This window comes from Ixodes scapularis, unplaced genomic scaffold (genome assembly GCF_016920785.2).
Source record: "Ixodes scapularis isolate PalLabHiFi unplaced genomic scaffold, ASM1692078v2 PGA_scaffold4__175_contigs__length_147842914, whole genome shotgun sequence".
Taxonomy (NCBI): domain Eukaryota; kingdom Metazoa; phylum Arthropoda; class Arachnida; order Ixodida; family Ixodidae; genus Ixodes; species Ixodes scapularis.
Window position 1 is genome coordinate 22,653,266 of NW_024609879.1, and position 18,893 is coordinate 22,672,158.

At 46.7% G+C, this 18,893-nt stretch overlaps 1 pseudogene; it reads right to left on the minus strand.

Annotated features, from left to right (window-relative positions):
- Positions 1 to 424: 424 nt before the first annotated feature.
- LOC115315236 overlaps positions 425 to 18,893 on the minus strand; it is a 117,197-nt pseudogene continuing 98,728 nt past the window's right edge.

Genomic DNA, 18,893 nt, shown 5'->3' on the forward strand with positions numbered 1-18,893 from the left:
CTAGGGCAAAGAATAAGAAAACTAGCGAAGAGAGGCACAACGATCTTTGTCAGACACAATTTCATTAGTTACTTTTGCAATACATTTTTTATTCATGTATCATTACCAAAGCTTTGAGCCAGCCGCACATTTCGTAAAATCTAACTAGAAATATGCATCCATGTCCCACTTCATATTTCATAGCGGGCTGCGGGCCACTCTTCATGTACATGTTTCCGTCGAGTTACCGGTGGAATACGCGTGTATGGTTTTTGAAATCCGCCTGTTTTCTGGCGACGTGGTGGCGCTGGAGGAAGATGAGGGTTAAACGAGGGACTGGGTGGCGCTTGAGGATTACGAGGGTAAAAGGGGGGACTCGGCGGTGCTGGGGGTTCATGAGGGTAAGGGGGTCGCAGCTTTGGCGGCGCAGGCGGCATTGGAGTTGTTATTTTGGCGATGGGCGGCGTGGAAGACCTATTGAGCTCCGTTGTTGTGTTCGGTGTCCCAGTAGTCTTCTGTTGGGGAGGGCTCTTACGACCGTGGTATCCGCACCTGTGTCTCACACATGTCTTTAAAGAAAAATATCCTTCGCTAGGTTTCAATCGGTGAAAAGCATCAGTATCATGCGAAATCGTTTTCTAACTTCTGAAAAAACAAATTGTTTCGGGGATGGTTTTTCTGCCTAAGATGTCACAAAATGATGTAACGAAACCATCATCACACGGGCAGCAGTCTTTAAAAGAGACTGTGTCACTTGGCGAAAATCAAACCATTGAACCACTCAAAAATCCGACGTCCCACAAGAGCCGCTTTGATTATCATAGCTATACTTTTTGTGTACTCGTGATGCCACAAAAAACATAGTGTCAACGCGGAAGAGACACGTGATTGCACAAGCACTTTAAGTCATGTTATCACGTAATAAATATAGGTAGCGTGATTAATATATTCACCACATTTACGTGTTCAATAGAGAGCATTATTACGCAATTATTATTGGTTACGTGGCTCCTAACTTACTTGGTCACATATTCGCAATTCGTTACGTGGTTATTTGCTCAATATAGTTTGCGCGTTTAGATTATCATTATATGTTTCGTGATCACGTAAGCTATATTTATGTGATGGAGTGTTATCACGTGACGTTCGGTGTAACGGGCTGACCTAGTGGTGTCCCGTAGAATGGAACTACAAAGTAGAGGCTGCTCAGGCACTCCAAAGCCTATCTGGCATTTGGAGAATAATGAATCAATAATAGATCCTGGCAGAGCGGGCGTAATTTTTGAATTTAATTTTCCCCGCTCGTAACTCGAATGGTCGAATCATTTGTACTCAGCAGACTTGGGTAAATTGCATATAGAGGGTGTCCGAAAAAACAGGCTCGATCTGAAATGGGGCGTAAAAATCTGCGGCTACACGTAGCAATCAAAACGTTTCGTCAAAACTGCATTTCACATGTCTCTTTTATCTTATAAAAGAACAAAGCGTAGCTCTCTTTCTGGAAAAATATTGGCCCAAACAATTGCCGGGGTCAATGGCGGACTGCGACGCAGACGACCGCGTAACGTTGAGGGGCGCGTTTGGGGCGCGTATTGATAGATGGCGTTGGGAGCAGCGTCAGAAAGTATAGCGACCAGCGAAAGAAAGCAGACGACACACATACAAATCCGTCGGCAGCGAAATCGCCGTCGTTATGCTACCGCGTTTTTTTTTTACTTTAAGTTTTTGTTCTCATTGTCCGCATTTATTTTCAAACCGAACTTCTTTTACAAAATATTATGTTCATGTTAATAATAACGGAAGTCGCGAGCAGTCTTAATAGGGAGTTTTCGTAGATGGCTTTCGCCGTCTCGCAAAGCTCTCCGCAACACGCTGCGCTACCCGAAACTCTACACTCAAGGCCATCGGCGCGCAGGCGCATTAGCGGCTGCTTCGTTGCGGAGGGCTTAGCAGAGTGGGAAACCTGATCTATGAAAACTCCCTAATAATAGGTAGGGTCATATACCATTACGTGAGCCAAACGCGCCCCACCACTCGACTCGGTCGTCTGCTTCGCAATCCGCCGTTAACCATCGCAACATTTCGGGCCCTATTTTTTACAGAAAAAGAACCACCTTTTTTGTATTTTTACAAGAGAAAAACCGACCTGTAAAAGAGATATTTTGACAAAAAATTTAGATTTCTACGTGCAGGCGCCAGTTTTCACGGCCGATTTTACGTCAGGCCTGGTCATTTCAGGCAACCTATAGGTCAATTTCGAGCAACGCGGCCGTGAGTCAAATTGTTTCTTTCAAACGTCACTACGGTTTGTTTTCCCTTAAAGGCAAGCCAAACAGGTTAGTGAAAAAATTGATTTATAAAAGTGTTTTAGCGTATTGTTGCACCGTGACTTTGAATATCAAGAGTATTCCACCCGAATGCATAATGAACGCGATAAAATCAGTAACACAAACCACTGGTGTGACGTCACACCCATGGGTGTCGATTGCATTGCGCATGGGGCTTGTGAGGGAACACGTGTTGTATTTTAATGCGAAAGCGTTAACTGTCTCATGAAGCGAGCCAACGTGATCAGCTTTGAAACCATGCAAAACGGCCGCGCAACGCTAGCCAACGGCACCCTTTACATTTCGGTCTCATTGGCTGGCGCGCGTCGGCGTTTGTGTTGTGTTGGGTGTTTAGGGGTACGGCGAGCGACGAGGAAACAGGACCTGCCAGGTTGAGGACACGGGCCAGTCTCTTCTTTTATTCCTCGTCTTCTACTTATATACCTGCACCCCGTGCGTCTCTCTAAGAGCTAGTAGAACATCTTCCCTTTTTAATATCTAGAAACCTAGCCGGTCGACAGGTTTCACAGTACGCCCTCTCTGCGTGGTTGGAAGGCCTGTAGATGTTGTAGGCAAGGAAGCCGTAGATGTAGGCAAGAAAGCCATGTTATTGGTAGCGAGGGATGATCCTTCACGTGCGGATTGTTCATGTGTCGTGGGAATGGGAATGGGAATCAAGTGTCCTCGATTTCTCCTCACAACTCTCCGGTCGGTCTCAACCATGTATGAACGGGGCGCTTCCGAAGGCGATATGACGTGACCAGTTTGTCTTTGGTCTGAGACCCACACGCGTAGTCCAATATGCAGTGGCTTAAGTGCGTGTACTCCATACCTTCTGTCGAAGTTCATTTTCTCTTTTTCCCTGCTTTGTTTTTCCCAATTCTTGAGGAGATCGGGATCCGGAGTCTTTGGATTTAGGCGAGATCCGACTGTAGGGAGTGAGGTCTTTACGCGCCTTCCCATCAGGAGCTCTGCGGGGCTGTAGCCGTTTGCGAGAGGTGTGGTTCGGTACGACTGAAGTGCGCGATAGGCGTCATCGGTTTTCTTCATACTGCGCTTGATTATTTTGACAGCAGACTCTACAAAGGCGTTACTTTGCGGAAACTTCGGGCTGGAAGTATTGTGGTGGAAGCCCCAGTCTTGGGAAAACTTGAAAAATTCTGACGAGTCGATCTTTTGAAACTGTGGGCCATTGTCAAAGAACACAGTTTCTGGTGTGCCATGCCTGGTGAAGATAGATTTGAGGTGGTCGATTACGGATGTTGTTGGACAGGCTCGTGAGCGGCGCAACGTCTGGGAATCTAGAATAATAATCGGTGATAAGCAAATACCGTTTTCCTGCGAGGTAGCAGGCGTTGGCATCAGCGGCTCTCGTCTGTTGCTCGTTTCTTGGATGCACTGGTGACACCCTCGGACAAAGTTTTCTATTTGAGTCGATATGCCAGGCCACCAGACAGACTCGCCTGCGCGTGCCCAGCATTTAGTGATGCCTTGATGTCTGTGGTGTATTTTACTCAAGATGTCTTTTCTCATGGATTGGGGTACAAGAATCCTTGAGCCTTTCATTAGAAGCCCCTCATTCATAGAAATATCAGTTCGGTATTGCCAAAAGTCCTTACACGTTTGATCTGCATTGTTCTTGATAGGCCACCCCTCACCACAGTATCTGGTCAAGAGCTGACAGGTGACATCTTTTCTTGTTCCTCCTGGATTTGCTGAAGTCGTTTGTCAGTAGCGGGGAGACTGGATTTGATTCCGTGAACGTAAGCGTCGATCTCTTCTTCCAATTCACGGCTTGGAACTTCAGCCAGAAGATGTCTGGACAAGACGTCAGCGGCGATGAGGTCTTTACCTGGAACATGTCTGATGTCATATGAGTACATCATCATGCGTAGCCTCATGCGTTGCAGTCTCATCGGGATGTCATCTAAACGTTTGTGGAAAAAATTGGGACCACAGGCTTGTGGTCAGTTTCGATGATGACTTCCAATCCTGTGATTAGGTCACGAAACTTTTCACAGCTCCAAACCACGGCCAACCCTTCCTTTTCAATTTGAGCATAGCGCCTCTTTGTGCTGCTGAGTGTTCTTGATGCATACGCGACTGGACGATACGTGTCGTCACTCTGTTTTTGTCGCTGAACTGCGCTAATGCCATATGATGAGCTAGGCGTCTGCCGAGATCACTGTTATTTTCTTGGGATCAAACAAGGCGAGTATTGGGATTGAAGTGAGTGTTACTTTCAAGGCGTCAAAAGCCATCTGCTGCTCACAATCCCAGACCCAAGCGTTCTTCGAACTCAAAAGCGCCGTCAGAGGATGTGCTTTTTGGGCTAAATGCGGAATGAAGTTTCCGAGATAGTTTATCTCAGAAAACTCTAGAACCTAGAAAACCTAGAAAACTCTTATTGGCTGGTGTTTTCATTGCCCTCACTGCCGCGAGCTTGTCGTCATCAGGGTGGACCCCAGTTTGGTCTATGATGTGGCTTAGGAACTTTACTCGGGTTGCCTCAAAAACGCACTTAGAGTCGTTCAGCGTGATTCCTGCTTGTTGCAGCCTTGCAAGGACTTCTCTCAGTCTTTTGTTGTGTTCTTCTTTGGAAGAGCCGTAGACGAGGATGTCGTCCATGTTGCATACGTGGCCCTTAATGTCGCTCAATAGCTGACTCATCTTCTTCTGATAAAACTCTGGTGTGGACGTGATACCAAATGGAAGCCTTTTGAACTTGTACTTCCGAAAGGAGTGATGAAAGTTGTAAGAATCTGCGACTCTGGTGCTAGTTGAAACTGCCAGAAGCCGAAATTGGCGTCGAGCTTGGAGAAGAATCTCGCATTCCCCAGCTGTGCGAGAACGTGATCCGTGGTAGGGAGGGGATGAAGTTCCCTCTCAACGTACCTGTTCAATGATGTGAAATCCACGCAGATTCGATAGCTTCCATTTGGTTTCCGCACCACTACCATAGCAGAACACCAGTCCGTAGGTTCGTCCACCGGTTCTATAACGTCAAGCAGAACCATGCTTTCTAGCTCTTTCTGTACCTCTTGCATAATAGGTATTGGGATCCTCCTCGGGAGGCTAAAGAAAAGGGGAGAGCGTCTTGGTTCAATCTTATGGTGTATGGCATGTTCACGCAACCAAGACCTGTAAAGAGCGAAGGAAACTCAGCTTTAGCGTTCACTGTATTGGAGTTTGAAGTAGACACCTCAATAAGACTCTTGACGACACCTAACTTCTCGCTGTCTCGTCTTGACAGAAGCGGAGATTCCAGGTTCTTCAGCACATAGACATCTGTCTCAAGTTTGCTGGTCTTGTACGTAATATCACCGCGTAGAACTCCGACGACGCGTAATCTGTCTTGACCACGTCCCCTTAGAAGTTTTGTCGGTTCTGTCAAAGACACTTGTTCAAAGTGTTGTAGGTACAAGGTTTCAGGGATCACCATGACGTCGGCTCCTGTGTCGACCTTAAAGGACAAAGGGACTCGTTGGAGCTCCACGGTAACAGTCCAGGGGTCAGTGTCTTTGGCATCTACAGCGCCTAGAAAGAGGTGTCTTCCTCTTCGGCGATTAGCTCTTGGACAGCTTTAGCGCCCAAACAAACTTTGGCGAAGTGTCCTCTTTTTCCACATCTGTGGCATATAGCAGCCTTGGCAGGACATTCACTGCGCGCGTGTCGATTATAATCACATCCAAGGCAGTGGAGCCTGTCGTATACACTTTTGGTCGTCTGAGTAGGTAGCCTCCTTTGCGAAGGACGGGCTTCTGATGGACATGATGCCTTGACTCGACCAACACTGTCGGATTCCGGTCGAAGGTCAGTTTGTTGTCTTTTGACAGTTTCTGACTGGCGAGCCATAGTGGTCGCTGTTTCCAGGGTTAAGTTAGCGTCTAACTGCAATTTTTCAGACAGTTTGCGGTCTCTGACACCCACAACAATACGGTCTCTGATCATCTCGTCGTGGAGAGTCCCGAACTTGCAGTACTGAGCCAAAGCATGAAGGTCGGTCACGAAGTGTTCAACGGGCTCTCCGTCTTCCTGAATCCTTGTGTGAAATTTTGATCTGTCATAGATCAAGTTTCTTCTACCAATGAAGTGATCGTCAAACGCCTTGTGTACTACTTCGTAGTGAGTCATTTCGACGGCGGTTAAGCTGAACGAAAGCAGGATATCTTCAGCTTTGTCTCCCATACAATCAATGAGAGCGTTCACCTGTTCGACGCTGGTTTTTCTTTGGAGTCCGCTAACCATGCGAAATCTCTCGAACCGCCGGATCCACCAGGGCCAGTCTTCTGACCTTGAGAACTCAAATTCTTCAGGTGGCTGGCAAGTCAGCAATGGAGTTGCCATGTTGTTTCGAATAAGAGGGATGTTCCGATGGCTCAGCGTGTAGAAATCGTCGGTGGTCCCTGGCTCTACTACTTCGTCACCTTTTAGGAAGCTTGAAAACTTGTGGTGGGGTGGGAAAGATCCAGGTAGGCTGCCACCATGTTGTGTTGGGTGTTTAGGGGTACGGCGAGCGGCGAGGCAACAGGACCAGCCAGGTTGAGGACACAAGCCAGTCTCCTCTTTTATTCCTCGTCTTCTACTTGTATAGCTGCAGCCCGTGCGTCTCTGTGAGAGCTACTAGAACAGTTTGATGTTCGCAATTTTTAATGGCGCGTTTGCACTGCAGATTGTTGTTTAATCTTTCACGCGTCTTTTGTGAAGTGAGCTCTAAACACATTTTAAAAAGGACACTGAAAAGCAATGGATATTTAGTTTAAAATACGCTAGTAAGTATGCTTAGTACTATTCAATCACTAGATCACTAATTCATTATTATTTTAGCGAACATGTGGAATTCAGAGGTTTGTAAAAAATTATTCGTTTACACAAAGGGCTAGCCTAGAATATATTGTAAATCTTAAAATAAAGGTAGAAAGTAGTGAAGCTGCAATTAGCATACAAAGACATGTAACCGACCTTTAAATATCCGCAGGTCATTCCGTCGATCATATTTTTTGTATAGCAGTATCCAAGATCGTGAATACAGCATTGAAGCTTGCATTGCTGATTTAACACTGGGGTCTGTTAAAAAGAAAGGCAGAAATTATAAGGCCGGGCATATTTATCTTTATTTTTTCTTACGCAATATTCCTTCAGGGCCTAAGAATATTACGAAGGGAGTGGGTTTATTGCAAGAAAAAAATAATAATACAAAGAAAAAAATGTATATATACACAATATTTCAAATGCTATGAAATATCTGTTTAGTGATTTTGCAATTGGTGTCTTGAAATTGGCAGTGCAGATTAACTGTAGGAGGGGAAAGGCGAATCCATTCGATAGATGTCTGATAATAAGGAGTTTTAGAATAGCGCACGCTAAAGCTTTGCGTGCGCAAAGAATAGCGTCGTCGCCACTGCGCATGCTCCGAACGCAAACCAGATTTTGCGCTTTGCGTGCGCAATTTTAGCGTGCGCTATTTCTCGGAAATAGCGTGCGTACGCAAAGAGTCTTTTGCGCTTCTCCAAGGAGGATTCGTGATGAGAAGTTGGCTAAAGCCAAGACGAGCAGAGTTTAAAAAAAATGGCGGCTTCGAGGATTATGTCAGCGGCTGCTCTGGCGACGTCGTGAGTGCGACGTCGGCGGCATCCTCGCGACTGCGATTTTCAATACGGGACGACATTGAACTCGGTTTGCCAACGATCACCGACAGCTCGATGCTTGTGACGCGCGAACATTTCTCGGCGAAGGTACGATGTGCGAAGGTCAGTAAACGAGACCTCTCTTGCCGAGGCGACGCAAGCGGACACGACCGGTCAACCGCTCGCGTCGCATTCTCACGTTTAAACGAATCTAAAATAATACTCTGGACCAAAAAACTTTTTTTTTTCTTAAGTTACAGCATTTCGTGAGTGAAATAAAAATTGTGACTGTATCTTGGTGGCATCGCAAGCGCGAGATGCTTGGGCTTTTGCGTCGCGACAGAGAAACGCTATTCAAAAACTCTCTCGCGTCGCGTGCGCTAATACAAGCGCTAAATTTAGCGCTAGCGTGCGCTAAAATTGCGTACGTTATTCTAAAACTCCCTAATGAAAGAGGCGTTAAAGGAAGAGTAGTAGCAAGGGGATAATGGAACTATTAAGTGATGATTTATGCTCAATGCTATATAAGATGGTTCTAAAAACAACGCTAGACCAGGTGTAGATTTATATTGATAAATCTTTCTAGAATGGACAGTTGGGCTAGTTGGTATGCGTTCATGATGAAAAGCAGCGCGAAGACACTAGGGCACAGAGGAGCGAGTAACACACAGGACAAGGCGCTGCTTATAAACTTCCTTATTAAAAAAAAAAAAAAAAATACGGAAGTTTCTTTTTTAAAATATGGAAGCTGATAGTCAGCGCCTTCTCCTCTCTGTTATTCCCTCCTCTGTGTCCTTATGTTTTCGCGCTGTTTTTCTTCATGATAAATCTTGTAAAAGAAATACATACGAATTATCGTAAAGTAAAAAGGATGAATAAAAATTTAAGTTTCATGATTTAGTAATGACTCTCGTTTTACTCGACAGAATGTTAAGTACAGGTGGCTACTTAGAATAAATATTAACCTGCATTTTATAGACATCGCGACTCCGAAAGCAATATTAAAATAACTATGTATACTTAAACTTTCTAGAAGTTTGTTTCGGAATAAAATAGAGCTGATCAGTGACGACAAATGAATATATTCAAGAAATAGAAAAAAAAATCTCAATTTTCGCTGTAACACTTACAGCCCTGAAACTGTACTAGGCCATATGCGAAATGCACAAAGCCATGAAGTGGGGCGCCAAAGACCATGTTCCATCGCACCGGTTGGCTCAGGTGCTGGCGAAGGCCAGGGTGCGAAAGCGTGGTTCTGAAGAATCCTTCGCTTGCACAAGCTCTCAGACAAAGAAAGCCCTTTCTAAAGCCAGGCGCCCGCGCCCGTGCTCTTGCGGGCACTCAAATTTAAATTTCGAGCTGACGTGTACGTACGCCATGTTGGTTGTGGCGAGAAACCTGCGACCGGTGAGCGACGAGGACGTACACGCGGAAGAAGAGCGTAAAACAATACTAACCCTTAGCTCGAACGCGTGAGTAACGATATATGACCTTTGCAGGAGGGCTCGAGTGTTATCGACGACGCCCCGAAATTGACAAAAAGCAGAGGAATCTCAACGGAAGAAAGACGGCAGCAGAAAGTCTGTTGCCAGACGTTCAAACAATGGCGTGTATGGTCTATCGAGATTTGTATTGGCTGGTACATATATATATATACAGGGTGTTTTTTTAAGCTTAACAGATATGTTTAAAAAGAACCGTGAAAGTTACGCTTATGCCGCTTATGGAGGTAAGTTATACGGCCAAGCGGACATATTATAGGGGGATAATCGTAACAATCAGTCGACTAATTAACTAAAATACGTTAGTTAAATATTTAATTAATGAAAATAGGCATATGGTTTCAATTAGAAACATGCTGAGCATCATCGAAAACCACTAAATCTGTCATTTTCAGAGAGACTTTGAGCGCGTGAGAAGCGTAGTAGTGCACTAAAATTGCCACTCGTGGAGCAGGTACACAGCTAGCGGTTGCGATAAGGCGCCCGCGCGATTTTTCCGTCTCTTATCTAGCCCTAGCCTTGTACCTGCTCCAGGAGTGCTAACTTTAGTACAATACTACGCTTCTCAGGCGCCGAAGGTCTTTCCGAAAATGACTGATTTAGTGGTTTTCGATGACGCTAAGCAAGTTTTTAATTGGAACTATGTCTATTTTCATTATTTAAAAAGTATTTTAAAAAATTATTCTACTGATCGTTACAATTATTCTCCTATAATATCTCCCCCTGGCCGTATAACTCACCTCCACAAATGGCATAGGTGTAACATTCACGGCTTTTTCTAAACAAATCTGTTAACGGTTATACTGCCAGGCGGACATAAAGAGGGTGGCTCATCTTTGCGATAAGTCGGCTAATTAATTAAAATTCGTTAATTAACTTTTTAATTACTGAAAATAGACATATGGTTTTAATTAGAAACTTGTAGAGCATCATCGAAAACCATTATTCAACTATTTTTTAAGGATATAACGCAGGAGCAGCATTTTACGGCGTTCTGTAAAAACTCTCCATTTGGACGCGTTTCCAGATTTCGGTTTCTTATAGGAGCGCATCACCGCGCCCGCGGTCGTGCTCCCCAGGGGCTGAGACGCGCAACACACGTGCGCTCTAGAGTAACTGTATAGGCTCTGCTTGCAGAGCCAGAGTATCGCGTTCCTTTTCCTTTCGCCGCCATCTCCGTATTGGCGGAGGAGTAGTCACGTGGGCAGAACTGGATCCGAACTTCGTGCGGGAAAGCGGCCTTCCAGAGCTCCGAGTTTCGGGGGAACATATTTTCCTCTTTGAGTTCGCCAAATATAGATCCTAGACTAAAATCGAACGAACCGAAAGCTTCCTAAATCATTGAACATTATGTGCGTCAACTGGGTACAATACAATCCTGTTTTTTTATAACGCGAGTGATGTTTTAGGAGATCCGTTTCAAAGGTATGGGAAGCAGACGACACGGACGACGATCGCGTTGCTCGCGCCTGCGGCTCTCGCGGAGTGATACGCGATACGCGACCGGCACATCCGGCCATCTTGGCGAGTCGGCGAGCTCCCGTGCGAAAGCGAGGGGACGGCGTTTTCGTCAGCCGCTGCGTCGTTTACCGCAATGAATTGACGACTTCACTTCATATGCGACCCGCAGGATCCGCGGGTGCGATTTTTGCAATGGAGAGGGAAACAGGAAACGACGGGACAACGATGACGGCGCCTGCGCGGCTCTCGCCGCACGCCGCACTATTTTCCTTACCCAGCGCGCCGCAGCACGCCACAGCACGCCGCCTCGCGTCCGCGCCTTCGCGTCCCCTGCAAAAAGCGACCGTGGCTTCCCGCAGTGCTTGGCTCCAGAATGGCACCATTGCGGTACTCTGCTCCGCAAGCGGAGCATATACAGTTACTCTAGTGCGCTCTACTTCCCTCCATTCTACGAGGGAGGCGAGGGGTCGCTTTGCGCCACGACCACCGGGGAGCAGGACCGCTGGCGCAAAGGTGCGCTCCGATAAGAAACCGAAATCTAGAAACGCGTCCAAATGAAGAGCTTTTAAAGAACACCGTAAAATGCTGCCCCTGCATTATATCCTTCTAGATATAGTTGATTTAGTTGTTTTCGATGATGCTCACCAAGTTTCCAACCGGAACGATATGTCTATTTTTAGTAATTAAAAGTTAATTAACAAAATTTAATGAATTAGTCGACTTATCGCAAAGATTAGCCACCCAGATAATGTCCGCCTGGCCGTGTAACCAACCTGCACAAACCGCATTAGTGTAGCTTTCACGTTTTTTTTTTAACAAATGTGTAAGAATAAAAAAGAAACCTGTATATATATATATTTTTTTTTGACCTTATGCAGTGCTGTGTGCACACACGTAGTGTGGTTGCTTTGGATCATTGATTCAGTACTCACAAGCTGCGATCTGACATCCTTAAAAGTAGAATATATCCTCCGACACAGTGTTGTCGCATCCATACCGGTTCCGGGGAGATTTTGCGGAATTTGTGAGTGTTGGCGTGTGGATTTGACCAAAAAGCAATCCGCCTTTAATGTTCTGGAAGCAAGAAAAATCATGGGTTGGTTTCAGAAATACGACCACCAGTTATCGTGGTTAGTAAAATGGCAAGATAATGCAAGCTGTAATTATGTCAAATGAAAACAAAAATAATTATTTTTGGGGTCCAGTGAGTCCTCCCGGAGCGACCCTCGCCAATTAAAGACCCACGTGTGAAGGACGGCCGATCGACGCCCGTTTTGCTACCACTGCAGGGAAGCACACCATATCTACTGCCGTGGCCCCTACGTGCAAAAAAGGCTGCTCGGCTTTGACGCGAACGACCCACGCTCACGCTAAGATGAGCGACCGCAGGAGATTGAAGAGTACCTTCAACGACCTTAGACTCTCCCGCGTGCACCTCGCCGTGGGTCCCGGTAGCCGTAACCACGACGTCCAGCTTCGCCGATGTACCGACCCCGTAGTGAGAGCTTGTCGCCCTTGTCGCGCCGGGAAAGGTAAGCGCGGCAACCCATGGAGGTGGAGTTGCCGCAGACCGACGACATAAACAGACTCCAAAAACGCCAAAGGACTCCCCATTAACCGACGACGCTGATGCAATGATGCCCACTAGCCTAAACGTGACTCACGCGCCTGCTCGCGTCTGTAGAAAGCACTCTGTACTCTACCCGCCCTTGAAGGACTCACTGTCACCGTTAATTCGCATACAAATTTCAGTGACCGAATTAGCGTCGCCATCTTTCGATATTTTCCGTGACTTTGCTTTTCTCAAGCGTGATCTAGGCGTACTGCCCTACCATGCCAAGGACATTGTCTCATTGAGTATTTTTTTTTCTCTGTATATGTGCCACCACATCAAACCCTTACGGTTGTTCCGGGGCACTAAAGAAATAAAGGAGTAAGGATCAACGACCGCTACGCGTCGGCACTTGTGGACACCGAAGCAGACCATTCCGTTTTGAGTGGGAGGCATTCAAGCCGTCTTTGATAACTGACAACGTAGTGGTAAGGCCCTCAAATACGAACCGCCGTTGGGAACTGCATCACTCCAGTAAAGGGATGTACCGCTCGCGTCGAAATCTGTGTTGAGACGTGCCCTTTCAAATTCGTCGTTCTGCAAGGCTGTGCGACAGACGTCATCCACGGATTGTACTGTCTCTGCGAGTACGCGCCCTAATCGAGCTAGGAGCAAGCCGGCATATGCTAAACAAGCTGTTCCAGCACCGGAGGAACACAAAGCGTCGTCGACCGCGGTCCGAGTTCTCGCAAACCACTTGAACTAACCGCCGCGGTCGAGCGTTTTCGTACCGATCAGGATTGATGAAGCTTCCTGCGGCGAAGTTCTGCTCGAGAGAAGCCTCCTGTTGCTTCTGGAAAGAGGAATCGGTGTCGTACGAGGAGTAACAGTACATCAAAACGGGCGCGCCATGGTCCTGGTTACGTATTTGCGAGAATAGCCACTGGACCTTACGAAAGGTATTGCCGTGGGCCACATCGACGAACTCCAGAACTCAGCCGCAATCGCTGCACTTTCGGAAGAGCCGAATTCATCACAGCACTACAGAACGGCGCCCTCGGAACTTGGCATTGACCTTAAGCTTCCAGCCACTGAACAAGGACGGTTGCATGACCTTCTGAGCGAATCTGGCGAGTGTTTCGTCTCAACATCAAGGTTGAGACAAGCAACTATTGCGAAGCATCGCATCATACTGACGACGACGCTCTCTTTGTCCACAAGTCGCTGTACCTAGTCTCCTTAAAGAAAAGAAAGGTCCTTCAAGATCAAGTGCAGAAAATGATTGGCGACGACGTAATTCAACCCTCAAGAAGTCTGTGGGCGTCCCCAGTCATCCTTTTAACGAAAAAAAAGAACGAAATCCCGAGGTTCCACGTGGACTGTCGTCGACTTAACGCTGTGACTACAAAACACGTCCATCCGCTTCCCCGCATCGACGATACTTCAGACCGACTACGCAACTCCCGATATGTTTCGTCGATGAACGATGAACCTGAAAAGTGGCTACTGGCAGATTGAAGTCGACAAACACGACCGCGAAAAACTGCCTTTGTCACTCTCGACGGACTGAACAAGCCCAAAGTGATGCCGCCCGGACTTTGTACAGCACCAGAAACCTTCAAGCGTGTCATGGACACCGTGCTGGCAGGTCTGAAACAGCAGAGCTGCCTCGTCTACTTGGACAATGTCGTGGTATTTTCATGGAATTTTGACGAACACATGAGACGACTTCCAGCGTGATTCAAGCCATCATGACCGCAGGCCTCTCACTCAAGCCAAGAAAGTATCACTTCGCCTATTGTGAACTAAAGTTCCTTGGCCACGTTGTGAAAAAAGGTCTTCTCTCTGACCCTGATAAGACCCGCACTGTAGATGCATTTATTCCGCCGTGTGACAAGGAGGCTGTGAGATGATATCTCGAACCCTGTGCCTATTACAGGCGCTTTGTTCGGGACTTCGCCATCTGTCCGCACTGCTGACGCATTTTAAAAAGGACGCCATAAAGTTCGAGTGGATAGAACACCAGCGGTCATTCAATGAACTCAAACGAAGACTCGAGACGCCCCCGACTCTTGGCCATTTTGTGCAGTTCGCTGAAAAACAGAGATCCACACGAACGCCAGTAACACAGGACTTTACGCGGAACTAATCCAAAGGCAGAACGGGGCAGAGCGAGTTATCGCATATGCAATTCGGACGCTGTCTAAAGCTGAGAATAACTCCTCAGCGACTGAAAACGTGTGCCTTGCTGTCGTCTGGGCAATACCAAAGTTCCGCCCATATTTCTATATGAGTCTTTTTCGCGTGGTCAAAGACCACAACTTGCTCTGCTGGCTCGCGAATCTGAAAGACCCCTCCAGACGTCTCGCCCAGTGGAGCCTACAACTGCAGGACTTCGACATGACTGCGATGTACAAATCCGGCCTGAAGCACAATGACGCCGACTGCCTGTCAAGGGCCACCGTCGAGGTCAGTCCTGCCTGCTCTAAAGAGGATAACGATGAGAGTTTGCTCAGCGCTCTGGATGTCAGCGACATGGCTGCACTCGAACGAGTAGACCCTGAACTGCGAGCACTTATCAAGCACCTAGAGGAACAAGCGAGTACGGTTCCCCGTGCATTCTTACAAATCCTGCCTACCTTCTCCATACGGCAAGGTGTGCTGTACAAAAAGAACTTCGTCAACAACAATACAGCGTGGCTGTTGGTTATTCCTTCCAGCCTTCGAGGAGAAATCTTCCAAGCCTGCAATGACGACCCTACAGCTGGACAACTTGGCTACCTCAAGGCGCTCGCCAAGATTCGGTAAAAGTACTACTGGCCTAGGCTACCGAAGACCATTCACCTCACGCTCGATGATGTTATGACTGTCATCGATGAGTGTCATCGACCTGCGACGAAGTCGTCAGGACTTCTGCATCCGACTGCTCCCCCACCTACGCAATTCCAACAGGTTGGAATGAATTTACTTGGCCACTTCCGCCGTTAGTGTCAGGAAACCGCTGTATAATTGCCGCCACAGATTATCTCACACGGTGCGCGGAAACAAAAACCCTTCCTTGAGGAATTGCTGTGGAAGTCGCCCAGTTTTTCAACGAGTCCATCGTCCTCTGGCATGGCGCTTTCAAAGTTATGATCACACATCGCAGATCATCGTTCACGGCACAGGTGATGCAAGTGATCCTCCGTCTCAGCCACAGCAACCACCGACGAACCACATCGTGACGTTCTCAGAATAATGGGCTGACGGAACGCCTAAACAAGACCATCGCCGACATGGTTTTGACGTACGTCGACGTGGAATACATTACGTGGGACGAGGTCCTGCCGTATGTCACTTCGCCCACAACATACCGGTTCAAGAGACCACTGGTGTTACACCTTTCCAGCTGGTGCATGATCGCAAGGTGACCATGATGCGTGACACCATGCTACCTCATGAGCCAGCTGTCGACGGGAAGGAAAACGCCGAGGTGGTTACGCAACGAGCAGAAGTCCGACAGCTCGCCCCAGCCCGGATCCAAGTCCAGCAACCTGTAGGCGCTGATCGCTACAAACTTCGCCGTTTCGACGTTCACTTCAGGTCCGGAGACAGTGTGTGGGTGAGTACATCGATACGACTAGTGACCTCAGAGAGAAGCTCCTAAAGCGCTTTTTTTTGGATTATACAAGGTCCTTCGACGCCTGGGAGATCTCACCTACGAAGCGATGCCCGACGAAACGCAAGAATCATCGGGAGGCCGACCTCGACCCGAAGTGGTTCATATTGTTCGGCTCAAGCGATTTTACGCTCGATAGGACTGTAGACTTTATGTGTTTTAAGGGACTCCTTAGTTTACCGTTCTTTTTTATTCTTTGGTATTTTTATGCTGTGTCAGGGTGATGCACATTTAAAAGGGTGAATTAATGCCTTTGGGCGTAGCTGTCCGAGTAGGCAGCGCGCCCGTGGCCGATTGGTTATCGTGCTTGGCACCCACGCAAAAAGCTGAGGTTTGATGCCTGGCTGCGGAGGCACATTTTTGTTGGTTCTGTTAATATTGCGTTCTGGCAAATTCGAGAACTCTGTTAAAATATTCTAGGCTAAAATGTTCTAGGCACCGAACCTTCTACGCCAACTGTTGCAGAAGACCACGGGTGTACATAAGGGGGTCCGCGTGGCGAGCCAGAGCCAGTTTCGCCCCAACGGCCGATCTTGCTGTTTCGCCGACGTCGACGCCTGCGACGCTAACATTCTTCTATTTCATTTTGGGCACAAGTTCGGAAAAACGTAATGTTTAGTTTCTCCAATTACTATCCGCATCATCATTTGACATTCGTGATAAAATTGAGCTCTTTCGAACCTGCTAAATGAGTACGGAGTACTACATTGTTTGCTGATCTTTCATTGATTGATTAAGAAGATGTAGATGTATAAATATATTTATATGTTACGCATATTACACTACCACTTGGTCCTTCGAAATCTTAGGGCATGGCTGCTTCTCAAACAAAATATACCAAGTGCTTCAACAAATACTTTCGTAAACACTTAAAAAAGGGCAATTAAGAAAAGGGAAACCCTATTAAAGAACAAACTGCCATCCGCTGTGGACATCAGGAATTGCAGGAAAAAAAATATTAAGCTCAATAAATAAATAAAATTTGCTATGGTCCGTAGGAGCTCAAGAAGGTAGGGCGAGGGAAGGGAAGGTCTGGGAGGAGCAAGCTGACGGAACGCTGTTGATCAGTGGGCCCAACCTCCTTTGTTTTTGCGTTTCGTCGGCTTCCTCCTCTCTGGACTTCCTTTCCCTCGCCGTACCTTCTTGAGTGGCAACGGGCTATAGTTAAATTTTAAATAGTGAAAATAAAAGAGTGTTGTAGTTTGAAGACTGCTGAACACTGCCGAAGACAGTGACATACCCATTTTAGATTTTAGAAATATGCAGGGTGTTTAACGAAAGGTGGACAAATTCGATATTGCAAAAACTACGCATCGCACCAAAAAAAAAAGGTTAGTTTTGTTTTGGTCCTAGGCCAGGGGCCTATTTACGAAAATGATAGAAGTTTGTGATAATTCAGTTCTTAATTATTTTCGCGTAATTACATGTTTAAATTTTGCGTTTAATACCCGTGCCACACGGGCGACTCGAGTGCCATTTACAAGGAATGGCATTTGAGCGGACGGCCAATCAGCGCGCAACAATCCGGGCGTGGCGCATTCCACGCGTGACAGATTGCGAGCTGATTCGCCGATCCCACAAATGTCATTCGTTGTAAATGGCATTCGAGTTGCCCGTGGGACACGGGTATTTTGGCATGGTTTAATTTGGATACTCTCTTGGCATCATCGAAAGGCACTAAATAAAAAAAACGGGAGTGCGATAAAAACGCACGGGCTGTATTTCACAGCTTCCTGAAAAACCGTACAACTTCGACGGGTTTTTAAATTTCAGTTTTCAATCGGAGCGCTTCTGGACACCGACGGCACCGCGCCCCGTGGAGAAATAGTCCAACCTGCCTCTGCTGCTTGCGCGACGATGGCGAAGCAGATGTTGGCTGCACTATTTTTCCATGGGGCGCGGCACCGTCGGTGTTGAGAAGCCCTCCAATTGCAAACCGAAACTTAAAAAAACAGTCGAAGTTGTGCGGTTTTTCAGAAAGCTGTAAAATGCAGCGTGTGCCTTTTATCGGACTCCCAATTTAATTTAGTATTTTGCATTTACGCTCAGCATATTTCCACCTAAAACCGTGCCCTTGAATTTAATATAAAAACTTATGCGAAAATAAACTAACAATTTAATTATCCCGAACTTTAATCAATTTCCTAAATAGCCCCCAGGCCTAGGACCAAAACGACCTCAGCCATTTTTTCCTGCGACGCGTAGTTTTCGCAATACCGAATGAGTCCACCTTTCTTGAAACACAATCTATAAGGCACGTGCAGAATGTTAGAGGGTTACATAAAAAAACGCCTATTTTAACGCGTGTCTAGAATTCCTTTTTTTTTTCTATCGTACCACATATTTGCGCCAGTGGTCCAGTGCCCACGTGGCAGCGTCCAACAGCTACCGGCTAACCTACCTCGCGGAAAAGAATGAAGCAGGGGTATGGCATGACGTAATGAGCTCGACCGCCGCAAAACAGTCTCTTCTGAAGCTACCTCGCCTTCAACGTCCTCTTGTACCACTTCGTCAAACGCTATGGCTGTGTTCAAAATCTTAACCCAATGAACCCAAGTTACTTCGCCAGGTTGTGCCACGCGACAAAACATATTGAAAAAAGTTGGACGCCAGCATGTTTTAGAACGCCAAGGTAAAAATCCCTTACCATGGAATATTACCGAGTCAATTTTAAGACGCGGCCTATGAATATTGCCATAAGTCGCAACAAGCACGTGATTTCTTTCCGGACGGTTTCAGTAGCAAAGACATTCTGGTGTTTTTTTTTTTTTGTTTTTTTTTTTTAAT